The following is a 26,480-nucleotide window of genomic DNA, read 5'->3' as shown; positions in this document are numbered from 1 at the left end:
TGATGCTCTGTATGGGATGCATTGCATGGAGACCCGGGGTTCTTCTAGGGGCTGGTGTATTGGTTTGTTTATTTATAAAGTTTTGTATCACGCGAACCTGACCCTAGTGGGTATCAGGTCGCTTTACATGAAGAGAATCTCATTAACAAGTGGTCTTGTCAACAGGAAAACATATGCGTGAGAGCCGAACATACCATAAAGTAAAAATAGGATCACAGGGATTGGACTGGAATACATCCAGTACTAGGAAGGACAATCTGCATAAGAGTTTGGTATCTATACCTTTTCAATGTCACCGATATATTGATTTCAATAAATCAAGGGTTTGTAAAGCGCAGTACTCACCGTGAGGGTCACAAGGCGCTGGGGGAGGGGCAGCCCTGATCAGTCGCCGACTTGGATGACTGGAAGAGCCGGGTCTTGAGGGGCTTCCCGAAGGTTTGCGGGTTGGGGAGTTTCTGATGTGCACGGGGAGCAGGCCCGGTTCTAGCGGGTGGGCCGGGCCCACCCAAACTTTGGCCTGGCCCACCCAAACATAACCCTTGGCCCTGGCAGTGACGTCAGCAAGGCCAGCAGAATATGGCCACCGCAAGTTAAAACGTTCTTCGAACGTTATCTTTCTTTAGGAGTTGCGTGATTGGGCCTGGGCTCGCACCCCCAATCACGCATCTCCTATTAGGCAGGTGGGCTGTGTCCCCGCCCACTCGTGCAGGTACGTTAGGGGCACTGCGAAGGGGACAAAGCCTTTCGTTGGAACTGGATTTGTGGATAATTCATTCTTTTCTGCTGGTAAAGAGGAGTTTGTTTTGCCGTTTCGTTTTCCTGACCTTCCTGACCCCTTGAGCTGTTTGTTTACCCGATCCGGCTGTGACAGAGTTCATAAGGAGCAGGTGAGAGAATGTGTGGCTATTGTGTTTTTTAAATCTGTGAGAAAGACATACTTAGAACGCCGTGTTTATTTCATTTTCATTTACATCGTGTGTTTAAATCGTTGGTATCATTCATGAGTGGTTCTGCAAGGATGCACGACAACTAAATGTCCAGATAACCTTGGGGATTGTTGATCTTGCTGGAGAGCGTTCTTTTTTTGGTTTGTAGTATTTAAATGCAATAGAACTGTGGTTAACGTGGATAGCTCAGTGGGTTACTGCCTTTGTCACAGAGATCCTTTGATACATAGGACAGTGTGATCAAAGACGTGTATACAAACCAGAATGGTATAATTAGATTTTTTTTTGTATTGCTAGTTAGTTCGAATTTTCCCAGTATTTCATTATTCTAATGTTGCAATACAGAGTTTGGGCAGATATACTTTCTAATCAGTACAGCCAACCACTGAGGTATGCTTTAAATCCTGTGTTTGTGGTTCTCCAGACCCAACCCTCTTAATACATATTGCCCAGCAGCATGTATGAGATGTGATTCCTACACCTGGTAATCTTCATTAGCTTATGTGACATTCCCTATAGGCTGATTTGGATACTTTTATGAATCATTGTGTCTGCATAATGTGTGTGTGATGTACAGTACTGTGATACCCTACACTACGAGTAGCGCTATACAAGAAATAAAATGCATATGAGAGAGGGGCTATGGAGTGATGATGGGCTCTGTTGGAGGGTGGCAATGAGGGAATCCGAGGGGGCATCATGAGGGGTGGAGATGCGGAGAGATGGAAGGCACTGGTGGAGGTTGTTTGTGAGGGAGTCTGAAGAGGAGGGCATGGGGGAGGGGCTTTGGAGTGATGAGAGGCACTGGTGGAGGGTGGTAGGAAGGGAGTCTGAGGAGGAGGTCATGAGGCAGAGGGGCTTTGGAGTGATGAGGGGCACTGGTGAAGGGTGGTAGGGAGGGAGTCTGAGGAGGAGGTAATGGAGAGGGGCTATGGAGCGCTGAGGGGCACTGGTGGAGGGTAGTAGGGAGGGAGTCTGAGGAGGAGGTCATGAGGGGAAGAGGCTACGGAGAGATGAAGGCCAGTGTTGGAGGATGGCAATGAGGAAATCCGAGGAGGGGGAGGTCATGGGGAGGAGCTACGGAGAGATGAGGGGCACTGGTGGAGGGTGGTAGTGGGGGAGTCTGGGAGGAGGTCATGAGGGGCACTGGTGGAGGGTGGTAGTGGGGGAGTCTGAGGAGGCGGTCATGAGGGGGGTTGCTTTGGAGTGATGGGCACTGGTGGAGGGTGGTAGGGAGGGAGTCTGAAGAGGAGGTCATGAGGCAGAGGAGCTTTGGAGTGATGAGGGGCACTGGTGAAGGGTGGTAGGGAGGGAGTCTGAGGAGGAGGTAATTGGGAGGGGCTATGGAGCGCTGAGGGGCACTGGTGGAGGGTGGCAGTGAGGGACTCAGGAGGAGGTCAATGGGGGGAGGGGTTATGGAGCGATGAGGGGCACTGGTGGAGGGTATTTGTGTGGGAGTCTGAGGAGGTGGTCATGGGGAGGGGCTTTGGAGTGATGAGGGACACTGGTGGGGGGCAGGTAGGGAGGGAGTCTGATGAGGTCATGACTGAAAGGGGCTAAGGAGAGATGAAGTGCACTGTTGGAGGGTGGTAATAAAGGTGTCTATCGAGTAAGAGGTCAGTGATGGGACACCAATAAATACTTTTGCACCGGCGCTATAATAGACCCTGTAATGTTTTTGCTTATTTAATTAGCAGTTGGGTCATTAGGGCCACTGTGTAACATATTTTAAAGTGTGTGCTAATTATATTTACTCTTATATTCAGGGTTTTCAGTTTGAAGGTGATTTTACAAATCTTTTTAGTGGGATTATGGAGAATGAAACCAGGTGGTGCCTGATATGGGTCTGGGGACCAAGGTTAGCTGTGAGTTAAGGTGCACTGTAGAGAGATTGTAGAAAATTGATGATCAGGCCTGGAAGGGAGTGTACTGCAGAGTCTGGGGTCAGATGGAGGTAATAATGAAGAGAGATTCTCTCTGAAGGCTGGCAACGAGGCAGGCTGAGTAGTGTTACTTGCCTGATACTCCCACCTCAGAAACCTCCTCTGCCCATCAAAAGGACCTTACATGGGGATCAAAACACTTTTTGAGAGTGTTAACGATTAGAAAGAGATTTGGAAAATAATGGAGGGCCCTGAATCTCCTGTTATCCCCTCCTATCACACGCATGAGTACAGTTTTTTCTATTTGTAGACTACCTCCAGATGCGACACATTGAGCCAGCAGTGGCCCACCCAAATGCGCCCTTGGCCCACCCAAACAAAAATTCCTGGAGCCGGGCCTGACGGGGAGCTTGTTCCATGTCCTGGCTGTGATGTAGGAGAAGGCTCTCCCACCTGCTCTAGTTCTGCGGATGCGGGGGTCTCTGCCAGGGCGAGGTCATCAGAGCCGTGGTTCCTTTTGGGTTCGTGGAAGGAGACTCTCTCGTTGAGGTACTTGGGTCAGATGTTGTTGAGGAAGTTGTAGGCGTGGGTGAGTAGTTTGAAAGTTACTCTATTCACGACGGGGATCCAGTGAAGTTCTCGCAGGGGTTGGGTCATGTGTTCGTGGCGCAGCGCCCAGAGGATGAGTTTGGCGCCGGAGTTCTGGATGGTCTGCAGTCTGTGTAGTAGTCCTCTGTTGATTCCGGCTTATAAGGCATTGCCGTAGTCCAATCTGCTGGTTATTAGTGCGTGGGTGACGGTCTTTCTGTAGTCTGTTAGGGTTTCATTTGAGGGTGCGCAGGCAGTTGAAGTTGGTGGAAGCGACAGCATTGATCTGGCGGTTCATGGAGAGGAAGGTTCGAAGATGATGCCGAGTTTTGTGCGTGGTTAGTAGGAACAGGCGGTTCCCTAGGGCTGAGGGCCACCAAGCGGGGTCCCAGGCAGACGTGAAGGGTCTGAGGATGAGGACCTTGGTCTTTCTGAGTTCACCTTCAGACAGCTGTCCTTTATCCAGGCTGCCACATCCTTCATTCCTTCCTGGAAACGGAGTCTGGTGTCTTCGGGGTTCTTCGTGAGTGAGAGGATGATCTGGGTGTCATCGGCGTAGGATACAATGTTGAGCCCATGCCGTCTTACGATGTTTGCGAGGGGGCCATGTAGATGTTGAAGAGCGTGAGAGCGTGGGACTGAGTGAAGAACCCTGGGGTACTCCGCAGTTGATGTCGGTGGGTTTGGAGATGAAGGGAGGGAGTCTGATCCTCTGGGTTCTGCCGGCGAGAAAGGATTGGATCCCGTTGAGAGCGACTCCTTATATCCCTACATCTTAAAGTCTGGCAGCGAGTGTGCAGTGGGTGAAAGTGTCAAAAGCTGCGGAGAGGTCTAGGAGGATGAGGGCTGTGGTGTACCCCAGGTCGAGTAGGAAGCAGATCTCTTCGGTGGTGGCGAGGAGGGCAGTCTCGGTGCTTTGGTTGCTGTGGAACCTGGATTGGGAGGCGTCAAGGATCGAATGTTCTTCAATGAAAGTCATCAGCTGAGCATTCACAAGTCTCTCGGTGACCTTGGCCGCAAAAGGGAGGAGAGAGATGGGCCAGTAGTTTTTCGGGTCAGCCGTGGGCTTCTTGAAGAGTGGTTTGACATCTGCCCGTTTCCAGTTTTCTGGGAAGATGCAGAACGTGAAGGATGCGTTGATTGTCAGTCTGAGTTTGGATGCGATGACGTTGGTGACTCTGAGGAATATGTGCTGTGGGCAGGGTTCTGTTGGGGCACCTGAGTGGGTTTTTTTCATGGTCGTGGCGATGTGTTCGACGGTGGCTGGAATTTAGCCATTACTTATGCTAGGAACATAGTCAATAGATAAGATTTGGCTTCTTTTTTGAAGGAGGAGGTGGAGGAAATTAGGCGAAGGTCCGGTGGTAGAGCGTTGCATATCTTGGGTGCGATAGCCGAGAATGCTCTAGCCCCAGTTTTCTTTTTGCGGGTCCGTTGGGGTTTCAGAAGCAAGGTGAGCGCACTTCATGAGGATCTGCTGCCCCCTGATTTTTCTAGCTTTTGGGCTAGGTAACTGGATGTGTTGAAGTGTAAAGCTTTGTGCTTCATGCAAGCAATTTTCAGTTGTATTCTTGCTTCGTATGGAAGCCAGTTTAAGGTTTGTAGGGCTGGTGAGATGTGCGCATTTCTTTTAGTTCTGAGGACAAGTTTTGTTGCTGCGTTGAGGGGGCTCTTAGAGGGGCCCGTTTGTATTTTTGTTAGGACACATAGTGTAGATCTTCGTGTGGTAGGTAGGGTTTAAGGTTCCACAGAATGCTCAGATGGTAGTTTGCTCCTTTGGTGACTGCACTAATTTGATCCTGCATATGTAGGTGTTTTTCTAATGTAATACCTAAGGATCTGGCAGCGTCTATGATGTGGGGCGAGCATTTGAGGGCTATAAGATGTTTCAACCACAGATCAATCTTGGGGTTGAAATTCAGTGGAGAGATGAGAAGAAATTCAGTGTTATCAGCGTTGCGTTTGAGGTGGTTAACCGTGAGTCAGAGGTGTGTATTTTGTAGAATAGAATTAAGGGATATATTGTCCTCTGGAGAGGCGATTTTGAGATATAGCTGAGTGTCATCCATGTACATATGGTAGTGGATGTTTAGAAGATATTAGGAGGTTTGATAGTGGTTTCAGGAATAGGTTAAGGAGAATGGTTGAGCGAGAGGTTCCTTGAGGAACACCAAGAGTTATCACGTGGGAATTAGAGAGAGATTGATTCATTTTTACTCTTAAGGATCTGTTTTGGAGGAATGAAGAGAACCATTGTAATACAACCCCATTTAAGCCCATCCTTTGTTCCAGTAGTTTCAGTAGGTTGACGTGTTTGACAGTGTCAAAGGCAGAAGATATGTCAAGCAATATTAGAAGGCATGATTCGTTATGATCCAGCATTTTTAGTATGTCATCTACAATATGAGTATGGGCAGATTCTGTGCTGTTATCTTGACCGAAGCCTTATTGGAGTAGTTGAAAATTTTCTATGTGATTGCAGAGTTGGTTCTGTACACATTTTTCTAAGAGCTTTGCCACTGTGGGGATGTTGGAGATGGGCTGGAAGTTGTTAAGATCAGAGCAGTCTGCCATAGGATGGGTGTTACTTGACTGATTTTTAGGCAGTCAGGGATAGTGCCTTGAGGCAGAGTGTTGTTTACAATCTTTGACCATAGTGGGAGAATACAGGTTTTGATCTCTTTGAATATACTGGGAGGTAGAGGGTCCGTGAAGTGGTTAGATGGGTTTAAAGAAGAAAGAATGGTGTACATTTCCTGTTCGCTGATTGGGGTGAAGGTGTTCCAAGTGGCATTGTTTTTGGAGGTGGGCCAGGGTGGTTCCTTCCCTTCCGTAAATTGGGAGATGTATGAAAAGCTGTTTTGGGCAGCCGATAGTAGTTCCTTCGCTAGTTTAAGTTCGTTAATTATCTTTGTTGTTTTATACTTCAAGAAGGTGGCCAGTTCTTCGCAATTTAGCAGGGTGCTGGATCCGGAGTCTAACGGGTTTAATATGTTGCATGATTGCTGTTTGACTATTTAGAATAGTTTTTTGGGCCTATTTCTGGCTTGGTCGAGTGGAGTTCTGATAAAATTAGATTTGACTTGGCTTATTCTTCTATTGTATGTGTTCCTCATTGATCTTATGAGTTTTACCGATTCCACGGATGGGGAGTGTCTCCATGTTCTTTCTGTGTCCACAGACTTACATCCTCCTTGGAGACCTGAATTTCCACCTTGAAAACGCCAACAACAGCAACTCCTTCACTCTGCTCGATAATCTTGCCAACCTCGGACTCAAACAGCTCATAAAGTGCCAGACACACGCTCAATCCCATCCTCTTTGCCAGCAACCACGTCACCTTCAGCCACACCACAGAACTTCACTGGACCGACCAACGCTTCATCTACTTCACCTTCAAGAAACCCACCATGCACCACCACCCGCAATGGACCCCCCTACCACAGCTGGAGCAGGTCACCGAAGACCCGCTCATGGCCGCCCTCGCCCGAGACCCATCAACGCAGCCACCAGCAACCTCAGGCAATGGATTGATGACTGCACCAACACTCTCGCCTGATCAAGCAACCCTCAAACAGACAGACCGACAGAAAGGCCAGCTGTCTCTCCACTGACCTCCAGGAATCCAAGCGGACTTGCTGAAGACTCGAGTGGCGCAACGAACAGACACTGGATAACCACACAGCCCTAAAGAACGATAGCCGCAAGCACCACCAACTCATCCGAGCCACCAAAAGGACCTCCTTCAAGGAACGCATCGACAACAGCGCACACAACCGCAAAGAGGTCTTCAACATCAAGAAGGAACTCTCCAACCCCAGCTCCAGCGCCAACGACATCCTGCCTTCGCAAGACCTATGTGACTCCCTAGCCACATTCTTTCACTGCAAGATCGCAGACATCCACGACAGCTTCAACACCCAGACCCCGCCAAGTACTACTGACACTGCAGACTCACCACCTCCCAGCCTCACTAACCACATGCTCTCCTGGACCCACATCAACCACGACGACACCATCAAGACCATGAACACCATCCACTCCGGCTCTCCAGCCGACCCCTGCCCTCCCCACATCTTCAACAAAGCAAACCGCGTCATCACACCCCAACTCCGAAAGATCATCAACAGCTTCTTCAAGACCGCCACCTTCCCGGAAAGCTGGGAACACGCGGCGATCAATGCCCTACTCAAGAAATCCACAGCGGACCCAAAGGACCTCAAGAACTTCCAGCCCATCTCCCTGGTCCTGTTCTCGGCGAAAGTCATCGAGAAGATCGTCACCAGGCAACTGACCCACTTCCTCGAGGAGAACAGCATCCTGGACCCGTCCCAATCCAGATTCCACTGCAATCACAGCACCAAAACCGCCCTCATCGCTGCCACAGACGACATGTGATCTGCAGGTGAGTTGTTGGTGCGGGAGGGATGGAGGCCGGAGCAGGGAAGTTACTGAGTGAGGGGGTTTTGTTCCCTCCTTCTGTTTGTGGTGTAGTTGTGGTGCCAGGGCTTGAGCTGTCGACTCTGGAGCAGGCAAAAAGGTTCGTGTCTCAGCGTCTGTTCACATCCTGTGATTCTGGGCAAAAATTAATGTATCTTTGTGAAATGGAACTGGTGATCATGAAAAGCGCTCCTATACCGTGGGGTCGAGATTGTGCTAAATAAAACTAGAAAATAATAATAATCTAAAAACAGTGAGTTGTTTTTCTTAATGACCCCTCCCTCGCTCCCAGAGGATCCCAGGCCTGTGACCCGTGACATTGGGTTATATTGCTATAAATGCCACAGCTGTTTTGGTGCTGCTGCCACGTCCCTTCCCTCTGCCTCCGTCTTTCCCGCACGCTGCCACTGGCTCCCTCTCCCCCTCTGCCTCTTTCTTTGCCATACTCTCAGTTTCCTCCACATCCTCCTTTGTAAGAGGAGCGAGGCCAGCAATCAAGTGATTCACTTGCCCTGCAGCAGTACACCAGAGGGGGGTGAACAGGAGTGTTCCTCCAGGGGTGGTAAGTCAATCACCTTAGACAATTAGATCTAAAACATACAACACCTCTCTACGTCTGTACAATGTGAGAAAGTGTCTCTTTTGCATGGTTAGCCCCACACTTTTGACCTGATTTTGATGTTGTTTTAATTGTAGTGCATAAGGTTCCTGCCAACCAGGTTCCCTGTGTCAGGGCTTCTTCACTTATCCACTATTGGTACGTCTATCCCCTGGATTCCCTATTAAATGGCACCGTGGGTACTGATGCAGCAGGGCTACATAAAATATTCCCTTTAAGGTAGGCCACACAACTCAATTACCTGGAAAAACACAGCATCACATCGGTGGGGCCCATAACACTGCATACATTAATACCTTCAATTCCTCGGTCCAGGTAAAACCCCACACCTCAAAGGAAAAACTTTAATAATCTAAACTCAATCAAATCAATGCAGCTGCTGCAGAAGCGGGATACCTTTTCACAATCAACAAGTTCATAACCTATACATTATATACATCAGCATCAAGCTACTCCGCTAATTCGGTCGATGGATCAACTAGTAAAAATTAGTTGATGGCGATTAAGACCTGCTCAATCACAATAAAATTCATTGAAATTTATAATCAATCTAAAGGAAATAATCACTGATGCTTTTTAGAATTACCATAACATCTTTATTGATCTCTTTAAGCAAGAAGAAATTCAGCTTAAACCTTTATTAAAGCAATAGAAATTCAAACAATATTAAAAATGGAAAATCATCATTACCATTGGTCATAGGGCGCTGATATGAATAACCAACAGGATAGCAAGATGAACCACAGACTATAGAATAGGACTCCCAAACTGACTGACTGGCCCACTAACCTCCTCGGACGGAATCCCTCCCGGGCTCCCGCAACGGTCTAGTTCCTTTCCCAGTCAAAGTTCAGACTGACAGAGTCTCTCGCAGCATCAGGATAGTCCGCAGCAATAGAGATTAACCCGATTTCAGACAAGCTCTTTTATACCTTATCCTCTGACTCGCTACACTTAAAATTGCAATCTTTGGGGTGCACAAATCACTCCAATTGGTCAGTTGACCCTCCTTGTTAAAACTGGTGTGGACAATACCATACATTTAAAGTATCCAGTATGCTAATGTTCATTAAGTAATTCGACTCACAGTTTCTTTTGTAACAGTTCTGATTGTCACATTTTGTCTTCTTCCATAGTCTCTTGTTTAGTTTCCCATCCATTCCCATGTGTTCATGCTGAACTTCTTGGCACGGCTCATGTTGCAGCTCACACTGGCCTTGACACATCTCACTCTGGGCACAAACTGCATACTCGTGACTGGAACATTAGCTTTGCACATGCGCAGAGGCCATTCTATTCAGCGCTTGCACTCCGGTTCTCTCCAGCAGCCATTTTGGAAGCATGGCCTAGCAGGCCCGAACAGAACTAGTGCAAGAACAGACACAATCGAAATTAAAACACAGAAAATTAGGTTTTTCTGTATACCACCCTTTGCTCTAAAGACCCAAGTTAGGTGTTACCCAACAAAAGCGACACTCCAAACGGTTTTACTTACCACTGCGTCATTTGCTTCAATGCAATTTCACTATACCCAAGATAAACATGCGATTCTACTTCTATTTATTATTCAAATCACAATTTCTATGTAAGTTTATTCCACACTCGTTAATAGATTTGACTTTGTGATTGTCAGCATGTTGCCCACGTGTAATGTCTAAATAAAATGGTGCATTTTTTGGTTAGTCCTTCCATGCATTTTCAAACAACTAGTATCATTAATTCGTTAAAGTTATTAACTCCTTAAGGGAATGCTAATTTTCTCTGCTCCATCAATGCCCATTTGGTGATTTTTAACATCACCACTAAACCTACTTCTATGACATTTCTCAGAACGTGTTTCTTGTCCACTTGCTTTTCTTAATTCTTAGAAAACTGTGTTCTCTACTTTTCCCTTTGTCATTTAGATTTGTTGTACATGTTCTCTTTTAACTCCTCTAATTCAATTTCCTCCATTTCTCATTCTCTAGCTGCTTTTCTTTTTCTCATTTTCTTCTTTTGCTTTGTTTTGTCTTTTTCTTCTTTTAACACACGTATATACTAATCTTATTATCATTATTAATATTACTATTACACTCACTGGAATTAGTACTTTTCCAATTAGAGAACCATCCATTTCAGTGAACCATTTCTTCATTGTGGTAAAACCCTTACCAAGTTTCTCTCAAGCACCTTCAACCTCCAGTGGGACAATTTCCTTATGCAAATCTGTGATGTTTTTATAATCTTCTGTACATCCTGACTTTTATCTGGAATGTAAGTACAGCAGTGTTGTACTTTCAGCATTCCACAGACTCTACCCTCTTTTGCCAAAAGAATGTCAAGGGCAAGTCGATTCTGCGTTAGCATAGCTCTCATGGCAAGCATTTCAGTATTTCTCATTAAGAAACCTCCAGCAGTATTCGTTAATAGCCTGTAGTGTAGTTCCTATATTCCCAATAGGATCTGTGCATTGGAATAACATAAACGGTAGTTTAGACGGGAAGTCAACCAGGTCTCTACTGAATATGTAAGACTTAATTATGAATGCCAGCTAGCTCAGAGGTCACTAGAAACTTTCTCGAATGAACAGGAAGGGATTAGGCTTCCTGGATAGACAAGAAGGGATTAGTTTCTGACAACCGCATTAACATGACAACTTTGCTTCTCCAAGAATGAGGAGGTAAATCTCCAGAGTCGCGGAAACAATAGATGACTATTTTACTCTGTCATTCGTGTATGCTTAGTTTCACCAGAAATGCAGAGAAACAGAGAGACGGGTGTTTTCAATAAAAGATGGTATTTATTGAACAGTCCTCTTTCTCAAACATGAGAAGTGAATTGCTACCATCGCAATACTTGTCATAAAGTAAAGTGCGTACAGTAAAAAGAGTATTATGAAATAATACTGTAAAAGCATGATATAGTTTCTAAGCAATAAGATGCATTAAAACGGATAAAATATATACAACAATTAAACAATGACTAAACATACTCAACTGGTGCTTCTAAGTTACGCCTACCCCGGTGTACCTAACCTAAGCCTAGTACAGGGAAGAAGTGACTGAGAAGTAGTTTAAGTTAAAGTAATTTTTGCCAAGAGTCTATCCAAGAATTCTTAAGGGTCTAATCAGCTCAGTACCTTGTGATAGAATATGGGAGGTCTTGTATCTCTCTCTCAGGACTCGATATCCCAGCAACCCGCAAGGGTAACCGGAAAACGCTGGAGCTGGATTTCTCGGCAGGAGAAAAGACAGCGTCTCTCTCAGTGCTTCAGCTGGAGGGGTCGGCTTCCTCGGGCGCTTGCAACAGCAGGGCGTCGGGCAAGTAGATAGTCGATCTGCTCCAAGCCACTGTGTGTTTAGCTAGGGCAGATGCTGGTATATTTATACCTGGTAGGTGCCGAGTTTGACGTAAGGGTGGACATAAGACGTCATTCAGAACTTGCAGTTCTTTCAGGACTCTAGGAGTTCTAGGACAAATCGATACAGGAGCAGAGGCAGGGAAAGTCCCGGGCTGCTGGATGTGTTGGTTTCTCTAAGAACGCGTTGTACTTTGTAGGAGTCTGTGGAAGTAGCCTTGCCGTATTTGGACTGCATTCGCTATGTCTTAATATGGGTATGACTACTATGCCTATATAAGGATATGGTTTAATATAACTATATAAGGGCATGAATCAGGAATATGAGATTAGGGTCCTAGATAGGTTTACAACAAGCCGATCTACTACTGTGGACAATTTTCAAATTTTGTACGCATTCAGAGATACTCCCACTGCTGGTATCAGCGCTCCAAAAATATCACCTATTATTTCTGAAAAACTCTCTCTTCTCCTACGTGTTAATAGTCTACCTATTTCATGATTTACATTTGTCCCTCTATCTACATGGAATATCTTCGGAAAGACCAGGCCTAGATAGCATGTTCCAAACCAATGGTCCGGCAACCTGTAGTATGCTTGGTTCACACAAATTAAATATATTCCTGAGAAAACAGGATCTTTTCCTCCTTAGAATCCCCATCCCCCTATTATTCTATATGTTTCTCGGCAGTCACTGGAACCTATGAAATAGTTATCATATGTAGTGTTATCTCTTCTAATACATAATTTTCCCTGTTGAGGCAAATCCAGACTTATAGCTGCATTCGTTTCACCTTTGTCATAGTTTCCTTCTGCAGCTCTCAAAGGTGGTATTCTTGCTTTTTCCCCTGTTGCTTTTCTCTGAAACTCAATTCTCCAGTTCTCCACTATTTCTAAAAATACTTTTTCTTCCTTCCTTAACCTACAGGTAAGATTATGTCTAAATGCATATTCTAATGTCCATGCTTTCATTTCCAAGAAAAATTCCCCTAAAACTTTTGCAGGTTTTACTTTAAGTGTGATACTACTGGAACTCTAGCAAAAATCTTATCTATGTCAGTGTAATAATATTCTAATTTGCCTGTTTTGTAAAATAGACTAGCTATAACGCTACATGTGATTTCATACATCAAAGGAAGGTGATGATTTGTCACCTCTTCTGCAACAGATACGGGTAACTGCATGCATACGTAGCAATCTCCAACATCCATGGTTTCAACGTATTCATATAATAATTTTAATCTGTGTTGCAGTGTTCTGTGTTTCTAGCTTCTTATCACTCCGTATGCTATTTCTAAATATGGAAATATTTTCTTTATCTATTCTAAGTGGAATTACTACTGCTAAAATGATCCAAAGGAATGTTAATAATCCTGTACAATAACACATTTACTCCATCTATGGAAACATCCGTATCTAGATCTTCTATTCTCAGTGTCTACCATCCTAACTATATTCTATATGTACAAATAGATACAGAAAAAATGCGTCTTCGCACTTCAGAGTGACCTTCTGCCAATTTCACCCTCTCATTGGCTTTTGGTGCAACCAATTGCTTTTGGTATACCCATCAGTTCATCATAATTTTCTTTTTGTCTTTGTCAACTTTACTTCTTTCAGTCCACCTTTTCTTTTTCTCCTTTAGTTTCAAGCACATCATCCTTTCCCACTTGTTCACAGTCTTTGTTTTGGATTTTGTGATCAATATCCACCTCTTTAATGTCCAGTAAGGCTTTATATATCCACTCGGGAGACTTGTACTTCAAGTTATGTCTTCTCACTCTTTTGGATTTTTGCAATTTTCTTTGAATTGTTTTGCTTCTCTGACTTGTTATTTCATTCACTTGTTCTTCTTTCTCTTTGTTCAAATGTATTATCCTATATCTCAGTCTCTTAACTTCATTGGGCCAATTGTCTCCTTTTCTTGGCGTTTTCAGATCATCGTCCTTTTCACTTCTTTATGCTTTCCAAGCTCTTTCTTGGTCCTATTCTCTGCCTTATTTCGTTTTCACTTTCCTCAGATTCTGTCTCAGATCTTACTTCATTTCCGTTTACTTTGATCTTTATTATCCCAGTTTCTGTGTCTAAATATGAATCTGTATGTTCAGTTATTTCGATAACTCCAGGAGGAATTTCTCCAACACTGGTACTTGGCTGTTCATCATCCGTTGTTCCTTCTCTCCAGTTTCAACATCAGTCTTTTGTTTTTCAGATTCTTTTGTTTGTTCTCCATTGTCTTCAGGTTGGTCAATTTCAGATACTGAGGTTACATCAGATATTACCAGATGTTGACTTACAGGTCGAGGTTACTGACCTGGAACTCTGACAATTTCAGTTTCTTGCTCAGATGCTATACTGGGACTCGATATTTCCAGATGTCCACTTACAGGTCAATCTTCAGGATCTGGAACTATGACGGTATGGCTAGCTTGAACCAAGTTTTTCACACCTGCACACTTCACTGCAGTTGTTGTCACCAAAATCACCTGACGAGGTTCACTCCAAAGCGAACCAAGCAGTTTGTCCTTCTGTACACTTTTATGCGGACCCAGTCTCCTGGACTCAGATCATGAGCTGGTGTTCTTTCAAGGGTGGTCGCATCCGGTCCAACCTGATGAAACACTGAATGTGCCACATCAGCCAATCCTTTGCAATAATCCAGTATGAGATCATAAGTTACAGTCAGCAGTTTGTTGACAGGAACGTACACTTGTGTCATGGCGCGTCCCATTATAATTCCATGGGGACTCAAGCTAGTTCTCCTGTCAGGTACACTTCTCATGGTAACCAGCACCAGAGGTAAAGCATCCGGCCACTTCAGTCCTGTTGCTTGACATGTTTTTCCTTATCTATTTTAGATTGTGCCATTTACTTGCTCTACCACTCCTGACGCTTCTGGCTAATAGGCACAATGCAGCTTTTGTTGTATGTCTAATGCTTCACATATTAACTTGATAATCTCATTTTGGAAATGTGACCCTCTATCTGTCTCAATCGTTACTGGGAAACCAAATCTAGGAATGAATTCTCTCAGTAGGAGTTTAGCTACAGTAATTCCATCATTTCTTCTTGTAGGATAGGCTTCCACCCAACGGGAAAACAGACAAATAATCACCAGGACATACTCCAATCTGTTACTTGGGGGCATCTCTATAAAGTCTATCTGCATTCTAGTAAAAGGACCTCCTTCCTTCCCGTCCTATTGTTCCCAAACTCACCACTGTTTTTCTTCCGGGGTTTAACTGCTGACATGTAAGGCATCTTTGACAAAGGCCTTCAGCTATTGCCCTACATTTTGGATTGTACCAAGTTTGTTTGAAAATACTTATCATAGCGTCCCTACCTATATGTGCTTGCTCATGGTACATCTGTGCCATGTTAGAAATCATCAGAAGGCATAACTGGTCTTTCGTCTCAATAAACCCAAACTTCATCTTCCTCTTTTTGCCTACAACCTTATCTTATCCAAATGTCTTTTTCCTCATCGGTGGCTTCTTCCTGCAATTGCTTCACCTTCTCCCATGTTTCTATTGTGTTAATAAACCTCAAGGGACATGAAACATGTTCTTTTTCCTTTCTCCGATTCAGTGAAACTACATTTCTGGTGCAATACTTTGCCAATTCATCTGCAAAGTTATTACCAACCTCAATGTAATCCTCTCCATTCTTATGAGCATTGCATTTCACTACTGCAATTTGTTTAGGCAGCTGTTTCGCCTCAAGCAACTCATTTACAAACTAACCATTCCTAATAGGTGATCCCGATGAAATCCGGAATCCCCTCTGTGTCAAAGCCAAGCTCACCTGAGTATCCGGATAGATCTGTTGAAGCCTGAAGACAGTTCGAACCCTCCCTGTAACCGTTTGTCCCTGCACACTAGAGATACACAATATGCTTAGAACCAACAGATCAAGGGAAGGGGGAAGTGGACAAAATAACAAAAGAGAGAGAGAAACAACAGCATCCTCGAGTTTTTCTCTGTAGGAACTTGTAGCTCCATTTAAACTCTTGAGTAATTGGGGCCCTATGAAACATAAACAGAGAACAGGTAAGTACATCCTATCCCTAACCTTGAATCTGGACTTTCCTTTAGACTAATTAAATCTGTTCTTCATAAAATACCTCTCTAATCCTGGTCTCTAGCTTCCATGCTGGAGTGTGACAATAATCAGCAATTACTTCTTCTTGATTAAACATTGTTGTCTAAAACTGAAAATAATGCCACAGTCAAGTTCACAAGATTCTGAGACTTGCATAAGGAAAAAGAAATAAACTCTTACACTCTTAATGTTAAGTCACTTTGACACATAAGTAAAGGATTGTATTTTTACATCAAAATACAATTATACTTGCTGGCTTTGCAGTTCGTGAATCTTTGAATGTTCAGTTCACAAAGTTCCAAAATGTCTTTTTGCAAATGAAAGTTTTTATCCGCAATGCTCAGGGAATAGTTCCTTTGTTTGTTTCTTGATCCACAAAGGGTGCTTTAACCCCTTGGGTGCTCATGACGAGGTCAGCTCGTCATGAGCTACGGCGCTCCGGTGCTCATGACGAGCTGAGCTCGTCATGACCTCGCCCGTTCCGTGGAACGTTCGCATGCTGGGCTGATTCCCTTGCTGTGCTGAACGTTCCATTGGAACGGGTGTGGCCATGACGAGCTCAGCTCGTCATGAGCACCGGAGCACCGTAGCTCATGACGAGCTGACCTCGCCATGAGCACCGGGGCTCTGTACGCGCCCCGACCCCCTAGCACAGAAGGGGAAACAGCCCCACATGGAAGGGGTTAAAAAATACAAGATCTGTAATCACAAAAGTCTCACTGGAAATGAAGTTTAAACACTTACTTGGTTCTTCGATAGGAATATTGTTCAGTCTAACCCTGTCCTTCTTTTCTTTTGCAGGTGTTTTCCGATTGGCCAGGAGAGGGACCGGAACCAGGAAGAGGCGAAAACCGGATCGGGGAAGAATGCCAGCTGAGTCCCGTGAAGCCAGCACTCAGTCAGAAAGAGCAGAGAATCCAGAAGGGAATGCGCCGATGCTAGGATCCGTTCTCAGGTAAGAGGGAAATAGACAAGCACAAGCACAGAATGAGAATCGGGGTTGCTATTTATAGTCTGTATTGGGTGCGGTTTTCACATGCTGCACGTTGCTCTCCAAGAACGTGCAGCGCTTCGGTTTTTATGTAAATAAAGTTTCCTCATGCGGCACGTTGTTGTTGCGTGTTTATCTAGGTTCCTGATCGATACTGTGACCTTATGCCCCTATTCGGCTATAAATCCATTTATTCCCTATATTGGCATAACCGTTCAAGTGCGATTTTCAGAAAGTCATCTCTGGCCTCACACGAACAGAGCCACATTCCAGCATAGTTCTCTGCCACTTCCTTTGCGACCAATTAGTGCAATGACAGAGCAGAAGTCACTATCTGATATTCCTAGATTAACACTCCGAGTTCTTCAACAAGATAAAAACTCAGCAAACCTGGAAATCCCGCTTGCTGTGTTTTGATTAGTAATGGAACTCTAATGAGCAACTGATAACTATCACTTCCTAGTGACATCTTTAATTGACGTCTTATGTCCAGCAAACTTGTGTCAAACCCGGCACCTGTCAGGTATAAATATTACCAACGTTGCCTTAAGCAATGAGCTACTGTTGCTGTTGCTAGCTGTTTGCAAGACCCTGTGTTGGTGACTCTAGCACCCTGTCGCTGCAGCCTGCTGTCCCTGTGGTGGTGAAGCTACTGATACCATTATCGCTGCTAAAGCGCGAACGATGGTGCAGTACGCTTAGGAGCTGAACAGCCGTCCCTCTGCAAAGACATCCAGCAGATTCCAGCTGCCCGGGGACGCTGTCCCCCCTCCTTCCTCGACGCGCTGAAGAAGAGCCGCTGCCTTTCTCCTGCAGAGAAATCCAGCTCCGGCGTTTCCGGTCTACTCTTGCGGGTGACTGGGATATCGAGAGTGACCCCTGAAGGAGATACCAAACCTCCATCATTCTATTCAGAGGTATGGTGTTGACTAAACCCTTAGACGAGAATTCTTGAAGCAAACCTTGGCAAAACCAACTTAACTTAAAGCTACTTACTTACTCCCCTTCCACGTGTTAGGCTTAGGTCAGGCACACTGGGGTAGGCTTAGTTAGAAGCACCAGTTGAGTATGTTAGCCTAATGTATATATGACTGTATATATGTTTTATTACTTTTAAACCATTGTATGGCTAAGAAACCATATCAATGCTTTTACAGTTCTATTTCGCAATACTTATCTTACTGTACGTACTTTTTATAATAACAAGTCTTGCAATTGTGGCAATACATTTCTCTTGTACGAGAAGAAAGACTGTTCAATAAATGTTAACCCTTTATTGACAAACGCCCGTCTCTCTATTCTCTACATCTCGTGAAAGTAAACTGCACTAAACTGACTGAGTGAAATACATGTCTATTGTTTCACACGACCCTAGAGATCGACTCTTGATCTGAGGAGCAAAGTTGTCATGTTGCACGGTTGTTGGAAAGCTGAATCCCTTCTTGTCTGTGCCAGGGAAGCTGATCACTTCCTATGCAGAGAAGAAAGTTTCCAGTGACCTCTGAGCTAGTTGGTGACACACCCAATTAAATTTAGCATAGTCAGTGGAGGCCTGGAATATAAGCAGTTCCACGTCGATACTACTGTTTATGTTATTCCAATGCGCAGGGCCTAGTGGGAAACTAGGAATTACACTACATGGCGCCCAAACATTTGGTAAGGCGATAAACTAACGCAAGACGTTAGAGTAACTCAGTCGTGCATATTTCACACAGACCCCTTTCTCCCGTAAATACTCCAATAGACGTCTGGAGTGGGTGAAAGGTTAAAATCCGCCCGACCTTAGTAGGAAGAGATTCCTATGTAAAGCTCTTGTGTATTCAACGTTGAAGGATACAGTGTTCCAAAATATTGTGCACACAATCTTTGTCTCCTTGGAGACCTACTCTGCAAACCTTGCATTTTAACAATGCCAGGAGAAAATAACGGAACCACTGGGGCCGCAGCAGATGCGACTCAGCAAGGTCCCGAACACACAGACCCGGATGCTATTATCATCCTGGTCCACTTAAGAAGATCTATAACTTTAAAACTTATAGAAAACGGACTGACACCTCAAGGTGGTACAGTAATTTTCGTGATAGAGGCTCACGAGTATCGGCAGACAGAGGTATTCTATTCATGGATAAACTTTCCAGCGGCAAACGCTACAACAAAAGAGTTTCACTATTACAAAATAGAGGAACCTCCGGAAGAGTACGCTGCTTTCGAGGAGATTGAAATTCCACTTAAATTTCAAGAGCACCTGCTCTGGTTTAATGGCGCCCTAAAACACAATGATCACATAACTAGGCTCGGTCCACTAGGTAGACCAGGAGCAACGTGACCGGTTCTAGCCAGCTACACACCACATCCAGACATTGTAAAAATGTCTAGAGAAGAGCTGTTAGTACAGCTAAACACATTAATAAAAATACATAGGCAATTAGTCCAATATGTAATGCGGACTGCAACAGTCCAGCCAGCTGTTAATACACCACAGCTGACCCCTCATCAGGGGAATACTAATAAAATCACACCACAGAACATACAGTCATGTCTTGGTAAAACACCCGTAAAACGGGAACAAATTCCTTTCTGGTTAGCACAGAAAATCACTCAAATAGAGGCAGTATTTCCTGATACTACCCCTATTGAGAAACACAGAATCTTGACCATCTGCCTTCCTATGGGAATCGCACCACACGTGGAGGACTGCGACACTTGGGGTACAGTCTTTGCTTCCATTTACACAAAAACACACGGTGTTCCGTCTATGGCGGTAGTACCAGAAGTGCTAAAACAGATTCAAAATGAATTCGGTCCAGAGCCCGCTTTAAATCTAGGTATGAAATTACTGAAAGACTTCAAGCAGGTCTCGGCTATATTATTAGCCAACATTAAAGGAGAAGCAGCATCTGTGGCGATCCGCCAGAAGTTGAAGGAAACAGATATAAAAGATCCTGTTGAGCTTGCAAAAATCATAGAAAAGTGCTATGAAGAATTAGGTAGAGACAGCTTGGGTGGGAAACCGGTAAAGCCCCAACTGCTCGAAAATCCTGAAAAATTATTTATTAAAAATAATTTAAACACTCCTAAAAAGAGCTGGGATGGAAATAAACAATCCACTCCCAAGAAAAACGTTTTCCAGTCCAGACGGTCAGACCCAGGAGAGCACACCAAGTCCAAAGACAAGGAACCTGCTCAAAATAAAAAATCTCAATTTCAGAAAAAGAAGGTAGCCAGTATTAGAGTAATCAACTATGCCGAGAATACTGAGGACACAGTTGAAAAACGGGGAGTGGGCATTGACAATGTTGGACAGTGCAGCAGAAATCAGTATAGCGCGCAAGATCTTGATGAGTCATCTGGAGACAGTGGACACGAATGAATACATTCAAGTTGAAACTGCCGACGCCAGACTTAGCGAGCCCCATAAAATATACGAAATAACATTGCGTATAGAGGGTGATAAAACTAGGAAAATTAGGGGTCTATTTTGGGATAAGCTCTCAAAAGGCTATGATATTCTGTTAGCTGAAAAAGATTGGCCCCCGGAGTTTCTCAGGGAGTGCCCTCGTGGCGAAGAAGTGATTATGCCAGCCTTCTCGAATCACATTCCGATTCACAAAAAATATACCTATGCAAGGAAATGGGCAGTAGCCCAGGCACCTGCATTATATAAAAATCATGTAGGATGGGATGAGGATTCACCTCCTCACAAAATCCAATTAAAAAATGAACCAACTGCCCAACGGCAGTATCCCATAAAGCAAGAAGCTAAAAAACAAGTCAGGGAGATCTTAGATCAACTTGAATACCAGGGGGTGATTGAAACATGCACCTCGCAAATGAACAATCCTTTGTTTCCTGTCTCCAAGCCAGACAATTCATATCGTCTAGTTTTGGACTACAGACATCTTAATACATGTTGCAAAACTTTTGCAGTACAAAACTCGCATAGTGCAGCCCTAATGAATAATATAGTTAGGAAAAAATATAAAACGACATTAGACATATCTAATGGCTTCTTTTGTCAAAACATTGCACCAGAAAGCAGATATTTGACCGCTTTCTCTGCATTTGGGTCACAGAAAAAATTCTGTCGACTCCCACAGGGGTTCAAGAACAGCCCAGGACTATTCTCAGCTAGGGTAACAGAGTTACTACAAATCTATGATGATGAGGCATTATCTTACGTAGATGATATTTATCTCACAGACGACGACTTGGATACTCACTTGAAAAGAGTGAACACCATAATACTTGGGTTCGCTGCAGAGGGTTACAAATTCAACTTTAAAAAGTCCCGAATTGGAGGAGCTTCGCAGGCGACCAAGATGGCCGCGTAAGCTCGGAGCTCCGTGGACCGTCCGACCCACCGCAACTATCCTGCCTAAAATCCTGTCCCACGTTGGTGGAACTGTAATGCTGACGGCCTACTGAGGCGGGGACTGCAATCGGCTTCCAAATCGGTGACTCCAGAGCAAAGTTACGTCGAGCTGAACTCCGCTTCGTGACGGTGCCATTGTCCATCCGGACTTCGCCACTTCGTCACTTCGCCTGATCGGACTACACGGGCCCTGCCTGCCATCTCCTTGGTGAAGACCTTGCCCTCGTCGACCTGATCGTGACTTTCTGATCCGTCTGCCTCTCGGCTGTGGACCCTGACCTGCTGCCGCCTTTCCTTTGTTCTCGAGACCCCATCATGGCGGGCAGAGGCGATCCGGAAAGGGCATCAAATAAAGGGGGTCGGGGCAAATCGCAAACACAGAACAACCGCATGGAGCGGTATGTGAATCTCAAGTCGCCACCTACATCGGGGGCCATCTCCAAAGGGACCCCAGCGACTAGCCCGCCGGACGGCTCGGATCCTACCCTCATGGACATCATGGGTGCCATCGCCAGCCTCCGTGCCGATGTACAGCAGCAGCACGAGACTCTGTCCCATAAAGTGGACTCCATGGCGATTGATATTTCCCTCATCAGGACCGACTTGGGCAAGACAAACGATCGTGTGAAAGCGCTTGACATCAAGGCCACCAGTCTGACCTCGGATGTCTCCGAATTGCAAACTGAGGTCCGGAACCTGCGATCGACTGCCGATCTTTTCTCAAAGCGGCTGGAGGACTTTGAGGGGCGAGCCAGGCGGCAGAACGTCCGTATAGTAGGGGTTCCGGAAGGGTCCGAGAATGGCGCAGCAGACCTGTTTGTGGAGGAATTGGTCAAGACTCATTTGGCGCCCTCTGGACTGAGTAATTTCTTCTCAGTGGAACGTGCCCACCGTGTGCCAGGGGGACCACCTAAAACGGGGGCGACGCCGCGACCGATTGTGGCGCGCCTTCTCAATTTCAGAGACCGAGATGCGATCCTCCAGGCATCCAGATCGCACGGGCCACTACACTACCAGAATGCGGAGGTGCATTTCTACCCGGATTTCACCAGGCTGGTACAACGCCAACGGTTGAGCTACGCGGGAGTGAAGAGACGCCTCAGAGACATGGGTCTCAAGTACTCTATGCAGTTCCCGGCGAAGCTCCGTGTGGAACTCAAGGGACGTGCCTACTTTTTTGACTATCCTGAGAACGTTAGCGAGTGGCTGGACACTGTAACACCAGAGCGTGATGAGCATGAGGATGATGTTGGAGGCGCCTCGGGCGGAGCGGAGCGGCAAGAATGAACTGGGAGCCGGGGCTACCCCTGCCTCGAATGACCGTCGGACTGGTGTTTTTGGTGCGATTACTCTCTCCTTTATTTTCATGGTGGGTGGCGGGACGACTTCACGGGGATTCCTCACTCCTCTGGGTCTTCTGTAGAGTAGTTAATGGGGCGACAGGCACACTGCTGGTTGGGGGGGCTTTTTAGTCTAATGCAGGGGTGCAGGGTGGGGGGTTTGTTGGGTACAGTTCTGTTTTGTTTTGTTTTTCTTTTTCTTTCTCTTCTGTGGCAAATGGACAATGGCGATCCTGGACTTTATTTGATGCAAGTGTCTTTGGGTGATGGGTGGGGTGGGCAGTGGAGGGATGAGGGGTAGGGTGTTGAAAATTCTTAGTTGGAATGTTAACGGGTTGGGTGATCGAATCAAGAGAGGGGTGGTTATACAACTGATTAAACGACATATGCCAGATATTGTACTTCTTCAGGAGACGCACTTGGTGGGCAACGCCTGTAAAGCCCTGAATCGCAAGGGATATAAAATGGTGGCGCATTCGGGGTTCTCTTCCGGCTCCAGGGGGGCGGGAATTCTTGTGCGCGCATCCCTTCCCCTAGAGATAGAGACCACTTTGATTGACGATAGGGGGAGGTACGCCGCCGTGGCTGGGAGATGGGAAGGGCGTTCCCTTACGTTGTTGTCTGTGTACGTCCCCCCAGGGCTTCAGTCTAGTACTTTCCAGGACCTTGGTGGTGCCATCTTGTCTATGCCGGCTGGTCGTTTGATTGTGGGGGGTGACTTCAATTCAGTTTGCTCTGGTCTCCTTGATCGTCAACCACCCCGCGACCTGCGTGGGCCACAGATGTGGCTGCCGTCCTTCCTTGAGTCTACTGGGCTGGTGGACGGGTGGCGGCTCTTGCACCCCACGCTCCGTCAATTTTCTTTCCTGTCGGGCGCGCATGGGAGTCTCTCGCGTATCGACTATGTCCTTACGCTGGCTTCGGACGCACTTGCCGTTTCCGAGGCCCGCTTTCTTGCGCGGGGCGTTTCCGACCACTCCCCGCTATGGGTCTCCTTTGACTTTGGAGTGCCTCTGTCGGAACGCCCGGCAGCGGTCAATCCATGGTATTTCCGTGACTTCAAGACCCGCTCCCTCCTGGCCAAATCTATTGATCTTTACTTCTCCGAGAATGTGGGCTCGGTGGAGTCGGCCGTTACACTGTGGGAAGCTTTTAAGACGGTGCTCCGGGGCGAGGCCCAGGCAATTATCGCTGATACCCGTCGTACCAGAGACTCAGACATGCTGACTATTGAGCAGGAAGTGTTACGCCTCGAGGCCCAATTGGGATCCGATCCGGACCCCTTGGTCCTTCACAATCTCTCGCTGAAACAAGCAGAGTACCACGCCCTGGCCACTAATGCCGCTCTTGTCCTGGCCAAGGAACAGCAAGGTCGCATCTACGATGTGGGCGATAAGGCCGGGAAGTTGTTGGCTTGGCTTGACAGAAGGGAGATGGCCAGCCGTGTGGTGCCAGAGCTTATTGGTGACGACGGTGCGATCCTTACGGATCCTAGCGCCATTGTTGATTCTTTCGCAGACTACTTTCGGGGGGTCTATGAGTCTGCCTCGGAATTTTCGGAGGCGGACTCGACGGCCTTCCTCTCTGATATCGACCTGCCCAGCCTTTCCGAGGAGGAAAGAGAGGACCTGGATAGGGACATCACCGCGGATGAGGTCGATCTTGCGATCCGTTCACTTAATACCGGTAAGGCCTCTGGGCCTAACGGTATACCGGTGGAATTATATAAAATCCGTTCGGATGCAGTCTCCCCGCATCTCCGTAAGATGTTCCTGGAATCCTTTGAGAGAGGCTCTCTCCCCCTAGACCAACGATTGGCCACCATCGTGGTCATCCACAAGGAGGGCAAACCACGAGACGTCTGTCGTTCTTACCGTCCTATTTCCCTCCTTAACGTGGAGCCCAAGGTCCTTGCCAAACTCTTGGCTAATCGTTTGATTGGAGTCATTGGCGATCTTGTGCACCCCGATCAGTCTGGATTCATTCCCCACCGTAACACTGCCCTTAACTTGCGCCGCCTTCATGGGGTCATGGCCCGGGCCCACACTCTTGCAGAACCGGCTGTGTTGGTATCCTTGGATGCCACCATGGCCTTCGACTCGCTCGAATGGCCTTACCTGTGGGCAGTTTTGGCCAAACTCGGGTTTGGACCTGTCTTTGTGAGCTGGGTGAAGCTCCTGTATGCGGACCCGATGGCCAATGTTACAGTCAATGGCCGCCTTTCGGCGCCATTTCCCCTACGTCGCGGTACCAGACAGGGTTGCCCCCTGTCCCCCCTATTGTTTGCCTTGGCCCTCGAACCCCTTGCAGCGTTGTTGCGTTCACATCCTGACTTGAGAGGTATCACATGGGCCCCTGGCTTTGAAGACAGGGTCTCCTTGTACGCTGACGACATACTGCTGTACTTGACTTCACCTGGCAGATCCCTTGTTGTGGCCTGTGACGTCATCAAACTCTTTGGGCGGTACTCTGGCCTGGTTACTAACTGGGCCAAGTCCTCTCTATATGTCCTCAAGGGGGATACCCCGCGCCTCCCTAGAGGCTGCGTTATTCAGATTGCTTCGCGCGGTTTCAAATACCTGGGCATCTACATCTCTGGTAACGCCAAGCTCCGGTATGATAACAACCTGCTCCCCCCTCTGCAGAGGCTGCGACGTGACGTCGACAGCTGGCGCCACTTGCCGCTCTCCCTCCTAGGCCGTGCCGCTCTTTTCAAGATGATGGCCCTGCCCAGATTCCTGTACGCACTTCAAAACGCACAAGACCCTGTCCCAGCCCGCTACTTTCGTGAGCTCGAAGGCCTTCTCCGTAACCTCCTCTGGGAGGGCCGCCCCCGCGTCGCCCTCCACAAACTCACGCTCCCCTGGTACGATGGGGGCATCGCCCTCCCCGACATGCGCCGTTATTACTGGTCTTCGCAGCTAGCTGCCCTAAACCATGGGTTCTATGGTCCAGTGGTGAGCCCCGGATACGCCATGGATAGGTGGCTGACGGGCGATGGTAATTACTACCGGGCCCTATATTCCAAGTCCTTTGACCGTAAGTTAACGGGCCCCACCCGAACGGCAGTCCGCACCTGGAAAGCGGTCACCAAGGCACAGGGATGGCAGGGCAGACTCACGAGGTTCACTCCCCTCTTTGACTCCGACATCCTGGGTAGACTATGGCACACCAAGGGTTTTGATAGGTGGGACCTCATCGGCATCAGCAGGGTTGATGACATGCTCTCCAGGGGTTTGATTAAGACCTTCCCCCAGTTACAAGCTGAGTACCAGCTGGGCGCGACGGAGTTCTTCCGCTATGCGCAGCTGCTACATGCGCTGCTTTCGGCCTCTCCGCCGGACGGCGTCATTCCTGAAAGTTCCCCACTGGAGGATAGGATCCTGGATGGGCATATGCCAGACAGTGCAATTTCACTCTCGTACAAGAAGTTGATCAATACACGCACGGACCTCCTCCTTGGCTTGAGAGACCAGTGGGTGACAGATGGCCTTGAATTGGACGACGAGGATTGGCAGAGTGCGGTTTCCTCTCCTAAGGAGGTTGCCATTTCTTCCCGTCTTCGCCTCGTACAGTTTAAGGTCTTGCACCGGGTGTACGTGACAGGGCCCCGATTGATGCGTATGGGTTTTTCACCTGACGGTCTCTGCCGCAGGGGCTGTGGAGCTCCTGCCACTTTCCTACATATCCTCTGGGACTGCCCGGTGATCGCCTCCTACTGGAGAAGGGTCCACCGAGTGATGGAGGAGGTTACTGGCGTGGCTTCCCAGGCGGAGGCCCGTCGATGCCTCTTGAATGTATGGGAACCGTCCAACCACAACGTTGCACAGACTAGATGGGTCACCCTTGGGAACATGGT

At 46.8% G+C, this 26,480-nt stretch overlaps 1 protein-coding gene across 1 annotated transcript in view; it reads left to right on the top strand.

Annotated features, from left to right (window-relative positions):
* Positions 1-26,480, top strand: part of LOC147709825 (uncharacterized) — a 131,177-nt gene that overhangs the window by 12,678 nt on the left and 92,019 nt on the right. Inside the window, exon 2 of the mRNA XM_086928277.1 lies at positions 16,720-16,873. The gene's annotated coding sequence lies outside the window, so the exon portion shown is untranslated. The remainder of the gene's footprint in view (positions 1-16,719; positions 16,874-26,480) is intronic.

This window comes from Lissotriton vulgaris, chromosome 6 (assembly GCF_964263255.1).
Source record: "Lissotriton vulgaris chromosome 6, aLisVul1.2, whole genome shotgun sequence".
Classification (NCBI taxonomy): Eukaryota; Metazoa; Chordata; class Amphibia; order Caudata; family Salamandridae; genus Lissotriton; species Lissotriton vulgaris.
Note: the sequence above shows the minus strand (reverse complement) of the source record. Positions and strands in the feature narration are given on the sequence as shown.